This window comes from Coregonus clupeaformis, unplaced genomic scaffold, assembly GCF_020615455.1.
Source record: "Coregonus clupeaformis isolate EN_2021a unplaced genomic scaffold, ASM2061545v1 scaf2896, whole genome shotgun sequence".
NCBI classification, from domain to species: Eukaryota; Metazoa; Chordata; class Actinopteri; order Salmoniformes; family Salmonidae; genus Coregonus; species Coregonus clupeaformis.
In genome coordinates, this window is record NW_025536350.1 from 38,521 (window position 1) to 50,630 (window position 12,110).

At 46.8% G+C, this 12,110-nt stretch overlaps 1 pseudogene; it reads right to left on the reverse strand.

Annotated features, from left to right (window-relative positions):
- LOC121562420 overlaps positions 1 to 11,878 on the reverse strand; it is a 45,736-nt pseudogene extending 33,858 nt beyond the window's left edge.
- Between the last annotated feature and the right edge of the window lie 232 nt (positions 11,879 to 12,110).

Sequence of the window (12,110 nt, forward strand, 5' to 3'; positions counted from 1 at the left end):
GACTAAATAACCCAAGGCTGTTCCAGGCTGCATGATGGAATAAATAACCCAAGGCTGTTTCCAGGCTGCATGATGGACTAAATAACCCAAGGCTGTTCCAGGCTGCCTGCTGGACTAAATAACCCAAGGCTGTTCCAGGCTGCCTGCTGGACTAAATAACCCAAGGCTGTTCCAGGCTGCCTGCTGGACTAAATAACCCAAGGCTGTTCCAGGCTGCATGATGGACTAAATAACCCAAGGCTGTTCCAGGCTGCATGATGGACTAAATAACCCAAGGCTGTTCCAGGCTGCCTGCTGGACTAAATAACCCAAGGCTGTTCCAGGCTGCCTGCTGGACTAAATAACCCAAGGTTGTTCCTGTCAGGTACAGGCCACTTACTCTACACTGAACCCTCTGATCAGAACCACTCTTCTGCCCCCCCATGACCCCCAACCTTCTCCCTCCTCCTCATGTCCCCCATGACCCCCAACCTTCTCCCTCCTCCTCATGTCCCCCATGACCCCCAACCTTCTCCCTCCTCCTCACGTCCCCCATGACCCCCAACCTTCTCCCTCCTCCTCCCGTCCCCCATGACCCCCAACCTTCTCCCTCCTCCTCATGTCCCCCATGACCCCCAACCTTCTCCCTCCTCCTCATGTCCCCCATGACCCCCAACCTTCTCCCTCCTCCTCATGTCCCCCATGACCCCCAACCTTCTCCCTCCTCCCTATGTCCCCCATGACCCCCAACCTTCTCCCTCCTCCTCATGTCCCCCATGACCCCCAACCTTCTCCCTCCTCCTCATGTCCCCCATGACCCCCCAACCTTCTCTCCTCCTCCTCATGTCCCCATGACCCCAACCTTCTCCCTCCTCCTCATGTCCCCCATGACCCCAACCTTCTCCCTCCTCCTCATGTCCCCCATGACCCCCAACCTTCTCCCTCCTCCCTCACGTCCCCCATGACCCCCAACCTTCTCCCTCACTCCTCCGTCCCCCATGACCCCCAACCTTCTCCCTCCTCCTCACGTCCCCCATGACCCCCAACCTTTCCTCCTCCTCACGTCCCCCACGACCCCCAACCTTCTCCTCCTCCTCCCGTCCCCCATGACCCCCAACCTTCTCCCTCCTCCTCATGTCCCCCATGACCCCCAACCTTCTCCCTCCTCCTCATGTCCCCCATGACCCCGCAACCTTCTCCCTCCTCCTTACGTCCCCCCCATGACCCCCAACCTTCTCCCTCCTCCTCACGTCCCCCCATGACCCCCAACCTTCTCCCTCCTCCTCCCGTCCCCATGACCCCCAACCTTCTCCCTCCTCCTCACGTCCCCCATGACCCCAACCTTCTCCTCCTCCTCTACGTCCCCCATGACCCCAACCTTCTCCCTCCTCCTCCGTCCCCCCATGACCCCCAACCTTCTCCCTCCTCATGTCCCCCATGACCCCCAACCTTCTCCCTCCTCCTCATGTCCCCCATGACCCCCAACCTTCTCCCTCCTCCTCATGTCCCCATGACCCCCAACCTTCTCCCTCCTCCTCATGTCCCCCATGACCCCCAACCTTCTCCCTCCTCCTCATGTCCCCCATGACCCCAACCTTCTCCCTCCTCTTGTCCCCCCATGACCCCCAACCTTCTCCCCCTCCTCTTGTCCCCCATGACCCCCAACCTTCTCCCTCCTCCTCACGTCCCCCATGACCCCCAACCTTCTCCCTCCTCCTCACTTGTCCCCCATGACCCCCAACCTTCTCCCTCCTCCTTACGTCTTCCATGACCCCCAACCTTCTAACTCCTCCTCCACGTCCCCCATGACCCCAACCTTCTCCCTCCTCCTCACGTCCCCCATGACCCCCCAACCTTCTCCCTCCTCCTCACGTCCCCCCATGACCCCAACCTTCTCCCTCCTCCTCACGTCCCCCATGACCCCAACCTTCTCCCTCCTCCTCACGTCCCCCATGACCCCCCAACCTTCTCCCTCCTCATGTCCCCCATGACCCCCAACCTTCTCCCTCCTCCTCATGTCCCCCATGACCCCCAACCTTCTCCCCCTCCTCCTCATGTCCCCCATGACCCCCAACCTTCTCCCTCCTCCTCATGTCCCCCATGACCCCCAACCTTCTCCCTCCTCCTCATGTCCCCATGACCCCCAACCTTCTCCCTCCTCCTCACGTCCCCCATGACCCCCAACCCACACACCTTCCCACCCCAATTACACACACACCTTCCCACCCCAATTACCCCAATTACACACACACACCTTCCCACCCCAATTACCCCAACTACACACACACACCTTCCCACCCCAATTACCCCAACTACACACACACACCTTCCCACCCCAATTACCCCAATTACACACATACACCTTCCCACCCCAATTACCCCAATTACACATACACACCTTCCCACCCCAATTACACACACACACCTTCCCACCCCAACTACACACACACACCTTCCCACCCCAATTACCCCAATTACACACACACACCTTCCCACCCCAATTACCCCAATTACACACATAAACATTCCCACCCCAATTACACATACACACCTTCCCACCCCAATTACACACACACCTTCCCACCCCAATTACACACACACACCTTCCCACCCCAATTACACACACACACATACACACCTTCCCACCCCAATTACACACACACCTTCCCATCCCAATTACACACACACACCTTCCCACCCCAATTACACACACACACATACACACCTTCCCACCCCAATTACACACACACACCTTCCCACCCCAATTACACACACACACCTTCCCACCCCAATTACACACACACACATACACACCTTCCCACCCCAATTACACACACACACACACACACCTTCATCCCAATTACACACACACACCTTCCCACCCCAATTACACACACACCTTTCCCACCCCAATTACACACACACATACACACCTTCCCACCCCAATTACACACACACACACACACACCTTCCCACCCCAATTACACACACACCTTTCCCACCCCAATTACACACACACCTTCCCACCCCAATTACACACACCTTCCCACCCCAATTACACAACACACCTTCCCACCCCAATTACACACACACACACACACACCTTCCCACCCCAATTACACACACACACACACACACCTTCCCACCCCAATTACACACACACCTTCCCACCCCAATTACACACACACACCTTCCCATCCAATTACACACACACATACACACCTTCCCACCCCAATTACACACACACCTTCCCCCCCCCAATTACACACACACCTTCCCACCCCAATTACACACACACACCTTCCCACCCCCAATTACACACACACACATACACACCTTCCCACCCCAATTACACACACACACACACACACCTTCCCACCCCAATTACACACACACACCTTCCCACCCCAATTACACACACACACCTTCCCACCCCAATTACACACACACACATACACACCTTCCCACCCCAATTACACACACACACACACACACCTTCCCACCCCAATTACACACACACCTTCCCACCCCAATTACACACACACACACACCTTCCCACCCCAATTACACACACACACCTTCCCACCCCAATTACACACACACACCTTCCCACCCCAATTACACACACACCTTCCCACCCCAATTACACACACACACACCTTCCCACCCCAATTACACACACACACACCTTCCCACCCCAATTACACACACACACCTTCCCACCCCAATATACACACACACCTTCCCACCCCAATTACACACACACACACACACACACCTTCCCACCCCAATTACACACACACCTTCCCACCCCAATTACACACACACACCTTTCCCACCCCAATTACACACACACACACACACCTTCCCACCCCAATTACACACACACACCTTCCCACCCCAATTACACACACACCTTCCCACTCCAATTACACACACACACCTTCCCACTCCAATTACACACACACACCTTCCCACCCCAATTACACACACACACCTTCCCACCCCAATTACACACACACATCTTCCCACGCCAATTACACAGGAAAGGCACGTCTGTGGCTGTTAAAAGTTGTCTGGTGTGGTTCTGTTTAAAGGGTTCTGGTGTGGTTCTGTTTAAAGGGTTCTGGTGTGGTTCTGTTTAAAGGGTTCTGGTGTGGTTCTGTTTAAAGGGTTCTGGTGTGGTTCTGTTTAAAGGGTTCTGTTAAAATGCAGTCAAAGGGAAAGTGTCACAAATGGAACCCTATCCCCTTCATAGTGCACTACTGTTGACAAGAACCCTATGGGGGAATAGGGTGCCATTTGTTATAAAAATCCTCTAACTTTCACAGTAGCATCACTCTGTCTCTGTCTTCCAAGGTCAACAAACAAGAACTACTGCTGCATTAGTGGCCAACTGAGACCAGAGATACTACAGAGATCCTATTAAATGACTTCTGGTAAAGAAAAACGACAGCCAATAGCTGAAAGCACTTGAAAAAGCCCTATAGTTATCCTGTGTTGTTCACAGGCAAAATGTATTCTATTCCTTGAAAGAGAGGAGGGCAGAGGAGAGAGGAGAGGAGAGAAGGAGAGAAGGAGAGAGGAGAGAGGAGAGGAGAGGAGAGAGGAGGGGAGAGGAGAAGAAAGGAGGAGAGAGGGGAGAGAGAGGAGAGGAGAGGAGAGGAGAGGAGAGGAGAGGAGAGGAGAGGAGAGGAGGAGAGGAGAGGAGAGGAGAGGAGAGGAGAGTTTATATAACAGCCTGGATCCTAGTCCAGCAGTTTGTCTCCGGCTAGTCTGTTTGTTATCGTTTGTCGTGTCATCACTGTTACTCACAGCAGGAGAGAGGAGAGAGAGAAACACACTGCAGAGAGCGATAGGGAGAGAGAGAGATGGAGGGACTGAGGGAGAGAGGGAGAGAGCGAGATAGGGAGAGAGAGAGGCAGGAAGAGATAGGAGGGAGAAGTTGGAGAGAGGGAGGAGAGTGATAAGGGGAGAGGGGAAGAGAGATAGAGAGAGATGGAAAGAGTGAGGTAGAGCTAAGCTGTGTGTTTCTCTGTGTTTATCAGGGGGTTATTTCTGTAGCACTGCTAAGCTGTGTGTTTCTCTGTGTTTATCAGGGGGTTATTTCTGTAGCTCCGCTAAGCTGTGTGTTTCTCTGTGTTTATCAGGGGGTTATTTCTGTAGCACTGCTAAGCTGTGTGTTTCTCTGTGTTTATCAGGGGGTTATTTCTGTAGCACTGCTAAGCTGTGTGTTTCTCTGTGTTTATCAGGGGGTTATTTCTGTAGCACTGCTAAGCTGTGTGTTTCTCTGTGTTTATCAGGGGGTTATTTCTGTAGCTCTGCTAAGCTGTGTGTTTCTCTGTGTTTATCAGGGGGTTATTTCTGTAGCATTGCTAAGCTGTGTGTTTCTCTATGTTTATCAGGGGGTTATTTCTGTAGCTCTGCTAAGCTGTGTGTTTCTCTGTGTTTATCAGGGGGTTATTTCTGTAGCACCGCTAAGCTGTGTGTTTCTCTATGTTTATCAGGGGGTTATTTCTGTAGCTCTGCTAAGCTGTGTGTTTCTCTGTGTTTATCAGGGGTTATTTCTGTAGCTCTGCTAAGCTGTGTGTTTCTCTGTGTTTATCAGTGGGTTATTTCTGTAGCACTGCTAAGCTGTGTGTTTCTCTGTGTTTATCAGGGGGTTATTTCTGTAGCTCTGCTAAGCTGTGTGTTTCTCTGTGTTTATCAGGGGGTTATTTCTGTAGCTCTGCTAAGCTGTGTGTTTCTCTTTGTTTATCAGGGGGTTATTTCTGTAGCACCACTAAGCTGTGTGTTTCTCTGTGTTTATCAGGGGGTTATTTCTGTAGCTCTGCTAAGCTGTGTGTTTCTCTGTGTTTATCAGGGGGTTATTTCTGTAGCTCTGCTAAGCTGTGTGTTTCTCTGTGTTTATCAGGGGGTTATTTCTGTAGCTCTGCTAAGCTGTGTGTTTCTCTGTTTATCAGGAGGTTGTTAAGCTGTGTGTTTCTCTATGTTTATCAGGGGGTTATTTCTGTAGCTCTGCTAAGCTGTGTGTTTCTCTGTGTTTATCAGGGGGTTATTTCTGTAGCTCTGCTAAGCTGTGTGTTTCTCTGTGTTTATCAGGGGTTATTTCTGCAGCACTGCTAAGCTGTGTGTTTCTCTGTGTTTATCAGGGGGTTATTTCTGTAGCTCTGCTAAGCTGTGTGTTTCTCTGTGTTTATCAGGGGTTCTTTCTGTAGCTCTGCTAAGCTGTGTGTTTCTCTGTGTTTATCAGGGGTTATTTCTGTAGCTCTGCTAAGCTGTGTGTTTCTCTGTGTTTATCAGGGGGTTATTTCTGTAGCTCTGCTAAGCTGTGTGTTTCTCTGTGTTTATCAGGGGGTTATTTCTGTAGCACTGCTAAGCTGTGTGTTTCTCTGTGTTTATCAGGGGGTTATTTCTGTAGCTCTGCTAAGCTGTGTGTTTCTCTGTGTTTATCAGGGGGTTCTTTCTGTAGCTCTGCTAAGCTGTGGGCGCATCCTATTCCTTTATGGGTCCTGGTCAAAAGTAGCACACTATAAAGGGAATGGGGTGCCATTCTCTGGTCTAAAGTAGCACACTATAAAGGGAATGGGGTGCCATTCTCTGGTCTAAAGTAGCACACTATAAAGGGAATGGGGTGCCATTCTCTGGTCTAAAGTAGCACACTATAAAGGGAATGGGGTGCCATTCTCTGGTCTAAAGTAGCACACTATAAAGGGAATGGGGTGCCATTCTCTGGTCTAAAGTAGCACACTATAAAGGGAATGGGGTGCCATTCTCTGGTCTAAAGTAGCACACTATAAAGGGAATGGGGGTGCCATTCTCTGGTCTAAAGTAGCACACTATAAAGGGAATGGGGTGCCATTCTCTGGTCTAAAGTAGCACACTATAAAGGGAATGGGGTGCCATTCTCTGGTCTAAAGTAGCACACTATAAAGGGAATGGGGTGCCATTCTCTGGTCTAAAGTAGCACACTATAAAGGGAATGGGGTGCCATTCTCTGGTCTAAAGTAGCACACTATAAAGGGAATGGGGTGCCATTCTCTGGTCTAAAGTAGCACACTATAAAGGGAATGGGGTGCCATTCTCTGGTCTAAAGTAGCACACTATAAAGGGAATGGGGTGCCATTCTCTGGTCTAAAGTAGCACACTATAAAGGGAATGGGGTGCCATTCTCTGGTCTAAAGTAGCACACTATAAAGGGAATGGGGTGCCATTCTCTGGTCTAAAGTAGCACACTATAAAGGGAATGGGGTGCCATTCTCTGGTCTAAAGTAGTGCACTATATAGGGAATGGGGTGCCATTTGGGACGTAAGCTGTGTGTGACTCTACCTGCTATTCTGTCTGTTGATCACCATGACCACATGAAGGAAGACTAGTCATCTCCTGTAGAGATCACACAGACATGTCTGTTAAATGTAGCCTACGGTCTGTCTGACTGGGTTCTACATTCAAGACGTGACCAATGAGAAGGTAACGTATGTTGGAATCACAAATATAGCTTCAGTAGATTCAATGCCAATACATTTAGGATGTATACAGATTGGAAACATAGTTTCATCAGTCTATCGTTATGCATTATCTATTGATTTGCCTCAATTAGTTCATATTACTAGACTCTAGTATCAATTAGTTAATATTACTAGGCTCTAGTATCAATTAGTTCATATTACTAGACCCTAGTATCAATTAGTTCATATTACTAGACCCTAGTATCAATTAGTTCATATTACTAGACCCTAGTGTCAATTAGTTCATATTACTAGACTCTAGTGTCAATTAGTTCATATTACTAGACTCTAGTATCAATTAGGCCCTAGTTGCAGTCAGCAGACATGAGTCTTATCAGGATTTGTCTCCCAAATGGCACCATCTATCTCTCTCTCTCTCTCTCTCTCTCTCTCTCTCTCTCTCTCCCTCTCTCCCTCTCTCCCTCTCTGCTATTCCCTCTCTCCTTCTCTGTCTCTCTGCTATTCCCTCTCTCCTCTCTGTCTCTCTGCTATTCCCTCTCCCTCTCTGTCTCTCTGCTATTCCCTCTCTCCTTCTCTCCCTCTCTGCTATTCCCTCTCTCCATCTCTGTCTCTCTGCTATTCCCTCTCTCCTTCTCTGTCTCTCTTCTATTCCCTCTCTCCTCTCTGTCTCTCTGCTATTCCCTCTCTCCTCTCTGTCTCTCTGCTATTCCCTCTCCCTCTCTGTCTCTCTGCTATTCCCTCTCTCCTTCTCTGTCTCTCTGCTATTCCCTCTCTCCCTCTCTGTCTCTCTGCTATTCCCTCTCCTTCTCTGTCTCTCTGCTATTCCCTCTCTCCTTCTCTGTCTCTCTGCTATTCCCTCTCTCCTCTCTGTCTCTCTGCTATTCCCTCTCTCCTTCTGTCTCTCTGCTATTCCCTCTCCTTCTCTGTCTCTCTGCTATTCCCTCTCTCCCTCTCTGCTATTCCCTCTCTCCCTCTCTGTCTCTCTGCTATTCCCTCTTCTACCACTAGAGGGCACTGTGTGTGAACTAAACCCCCCATCACCTCCACACTACACGTTACTCTCATCTTCCCTGTGTGGTTTTTCATTTCATTCATACACATAGGATGCTTCCCAAATGGCACCCTATTCTCTTTACAGTGCACTGTTCTGGTCAAAAGTAGTGCACTATATAGGGTGCCACTTGGGACTCAACCAGAGATGCTGAAACTCCTGCCTGCCTCCTGCCTGCCCGTTGCTGTGAAATGTAGATATTAATATGGATATTGGAGTCCTGTTTGGTGATTCAACAAATAGAAACCTGAGCTATATAGAGGGAGAGGAGAAAAGCAGAATATTCACTGAGGGAAATATGACCACTGTGTTTAAATGCACTTTCTAGTGCACACACACACACACACACACACACAGTAGTAGCCAGCTCTGTCCCTCCCGGGGTGCTCTAGGGGTGGGCACAGCGCCCATCCCGTTTATTTCCTGCCAGACCAGAAGTCTGAAATGCTCCCCAGAGCCACGACACATGCAGACTCTCCATGCCAAGGCCTCTGAGTGTGTGTTAGTGTGGAGTTATGTTGTGTTTTATTGTTGGAGTCTGTGTTAGTGTGGAGTTATGTTGTGTTTTATTGTTGGAGTCTGTGTTAGTGTGGAGTTATGTTGTGTTTTATTGTTGGAGTCTGTGTTAGTGTGGAGTTATGTTGTGTTTTATTGTTGGAGTCTGTGTTAGTGTGGAGTTATGTTGTGTTTTATTGTTGGAGTCTGCGTTAGTGTGGAGTTATGTTGTGTTTTATTGTTGGAATCTGCGTTAGTGTGGAGTTATGTTGTGTTTTATTGTTGGAGTCTGTGTTAGTGTGGAGTTATGTTGTGTTTTTATTGTTGGAGTCTGTGTTAGTGTGGAGTTATGTTGTGTTTTATTGTTGGAGTCTGTGTTAGTGTGGAGTTATGTTGTGTTTTATTGTTGGAATCTGCGTTAGTGTGGAGTTATGTTGTGTTTTATTGTTGGAGTCTGTGTTAGTGTGGAGTTATGTTGTGTTTTATTGTTGGAGTCTGCGTTAGTGTGGAGTTATGTTGTGTTTTATTGTTGGAATCTGTGTTAGTGTGGAGTTATGTTGTGTTTTATTGTTGGAGTCTGTGTTAGTGTGGAGTTATGTTGTGTTTTATTGTTGGAGTCTGTGTTAGTGTGGAGTTATGTTGTGTTTTATTGTTGGAGTCTGTGTTAGTGTGGAGTTATGTTGTGTTTTATTGTTGGAGTCTGTGTTAGTGTGGAGTTATGTTGTGTTTTATTGTTGGAGTCTGTGTTAGTGTGGAGTTATGTTGTGTTTTATTGTTGGAGTCTGTGTTAGTGTGGAGTTATGTTGTGTTTTATTGTTGGAGTCTGTGTTAGTGTGGAGTTATGTTGTGTTTTATTGTTGGAGTCTGTGTTAGTGTGGAGTTATGTTGTGTTTTATTGTTGGAGTCTGTGTTAGTGTGGAGTTATGTTGTGTTTTTATTGTTGGAGTCTGTTTTAGTGTGGAGTTATATTGTGTTTTATTGTTGGAGTCTGCGTTAGTGTGGAGTTATGTTGTGTTTTATTGTTGGAGTCTGTGTTAGTGTGGAGTTATGTTGTGTTTTATTGTTGGAGTCTGTGTTAGTGTGGAGTTATGTTGTGTTTTATTGTTGGAATCTATGTTAGTGTGTTTTATGCTTCTGTAATGTTGTACAGTGGCTTTGCTGTGTCCTTGAGGGTTTGTGTTACTTTGACTATAGTATAGTAGTAGTATAGTAGTAGTAGTATAGTAGTAGTAGTATAGTAGTAGTAGTATAGTAGTAGTAGTATAGTAGTAGTAGTATAGTAGTAGTAGTAGTAGTAGTAGGGTAGTAGTAGTAGTAGTAGTAGTATAGGGTAGTAGTAGTTGTAGTGAGTATAGTAGTAGTAGTAGTATAGTAATAGTAGTATAGTGGTAGTAGTATAGTAGTAGTAGTGGTATAGTAGTAGTGGTATAGTAGTAGTATAGTAGTAGTAGTAGTAGTAGTAGTGGTAGTATAGTAGTAGTATAGTAGTAGTATAGTAGTAGTAACCACCCATACACAAAAATGTATGCACGCATGACTGTAAGTCGCTTTGGATAAAAGCGTCTGCTAAATGGCATTATTATTATTATTATTTAGTAGTATAGTAGTAGTATAGTAATAGTAGTATAGTAATAGTAGTATAGTAATAGTAGTATAGTAGTAGTAGTAGTAGTAGTAGTAGTGGTGAGTAGTAGTAGTGGTAGTAGTAGTAGTATAGTAGTAGTATTCTAGTAGTAGTATTCTAGTAGTAGTATAGTAGTAGTAGTATTCCAGTAGTAGTATAGTAGTGAGTATAGTAGTAGTAGTAGTAGTAGTAGTAGTAGTAGTAGTATAGTAGTAGTATTCCAGTAGTAGTATAGTAGTAGTATAGTAGTAGTAGTAGTAGTAGTAGTGTAGTAGTAGTGAGTATAGTAGTAGTATAGTAGTAGTAACCACCCATACACAAAATGTATGCACGCATGACTGTAAGTCGCTTTGGATAAAAGTGTCTGCTAAATGGCATATTATTATTATTATTTAGTAGTATAGTAATAGTAGTATAGTAATAGTAGTATAGTAGTAGTAGTAGTAGTATAGTAGTAGTAGTAGTATTCTAGTAGTAGTATAGTAGTAGTAGTATAGTAGTAGTAGTAGTATTCTAGTAGTAGTATAGTAGTAGTAGTAGTAGTATAGTAGTAGTAGTATAGTATTAGTAGTATTCCAGTGAGTAGTATAGTAGTAGTAGTAGTAGTGGTAGTAGTGAGTATAGTAGTAGTATAGTAGTAGTATAGTAGTAGTATTCTAGTAGTAGTATTCTAGTAGTAGTATAGTAGTAGTAGTATAGTAGTAGTAGTATAGTATTAGTAGTATCCCAGTAGTAGTATAGTAGTAGTAGTAGTAGTAGTATAGTAGTAGTATTCCAGTAGTAGTATTCTAGTAGTAGTATAGTAGTAGTAGTATAGTAGTAGTAGTATTCTAGTAGTATTCCAGTAGTAGTATAGTAGTAGTATTCTAGTAGTATTCTAGTAGTATTCCAGTAGTAGTATGGTAGTAGTAGTATTCTAGTAGTATTCTAGTAGTATTACAGTAGTAGTATAGTGTAGTACCTCTCTCCTGCTGTAATGCTGTAGCACCGCTCCTCCCGCCCTCTATTGGTCTGCAGGTTGATGGAGGATGTCTGGAGAGGAGGAGGAGAGGAGGAGCTCCCTGGGGCTGCCGTTCCCGACAACACCTTTTGGCCACCGGTCATGTGTGCGGTCACCATGGCAACGGGAGCTGTCTTGGTGGCCGGGTTGGCCGGTAGAACGGAGATGGAGATGCTTTGGGAGGAGGGAGGAGGAGGGGGCTTGATGAGGGAGAGGGGCTTGGTGGTCCCCCCTATGGGACAACTTCTAACAGCCATTTTCTGTTGAGGGAGAGAGAGGGGAGAGAGGAGGAGAGAGGAGGAGGAGAGAGAGAGAGAGAGAGAGAGAGAGAGAGAGAGAGAGAGAGAGAGAGAGAGAGAGAGACGGTTAGAAACTAGAGATAAAAACAGGAATGGCCAGTGGTTTGGTAGTGGTGGTGACCTTGGGAGTGTTGCTTGACTCAAAGTGATGCAGATTCAATGCTGCTTCATTAACTCTGGAGTACATTTAGA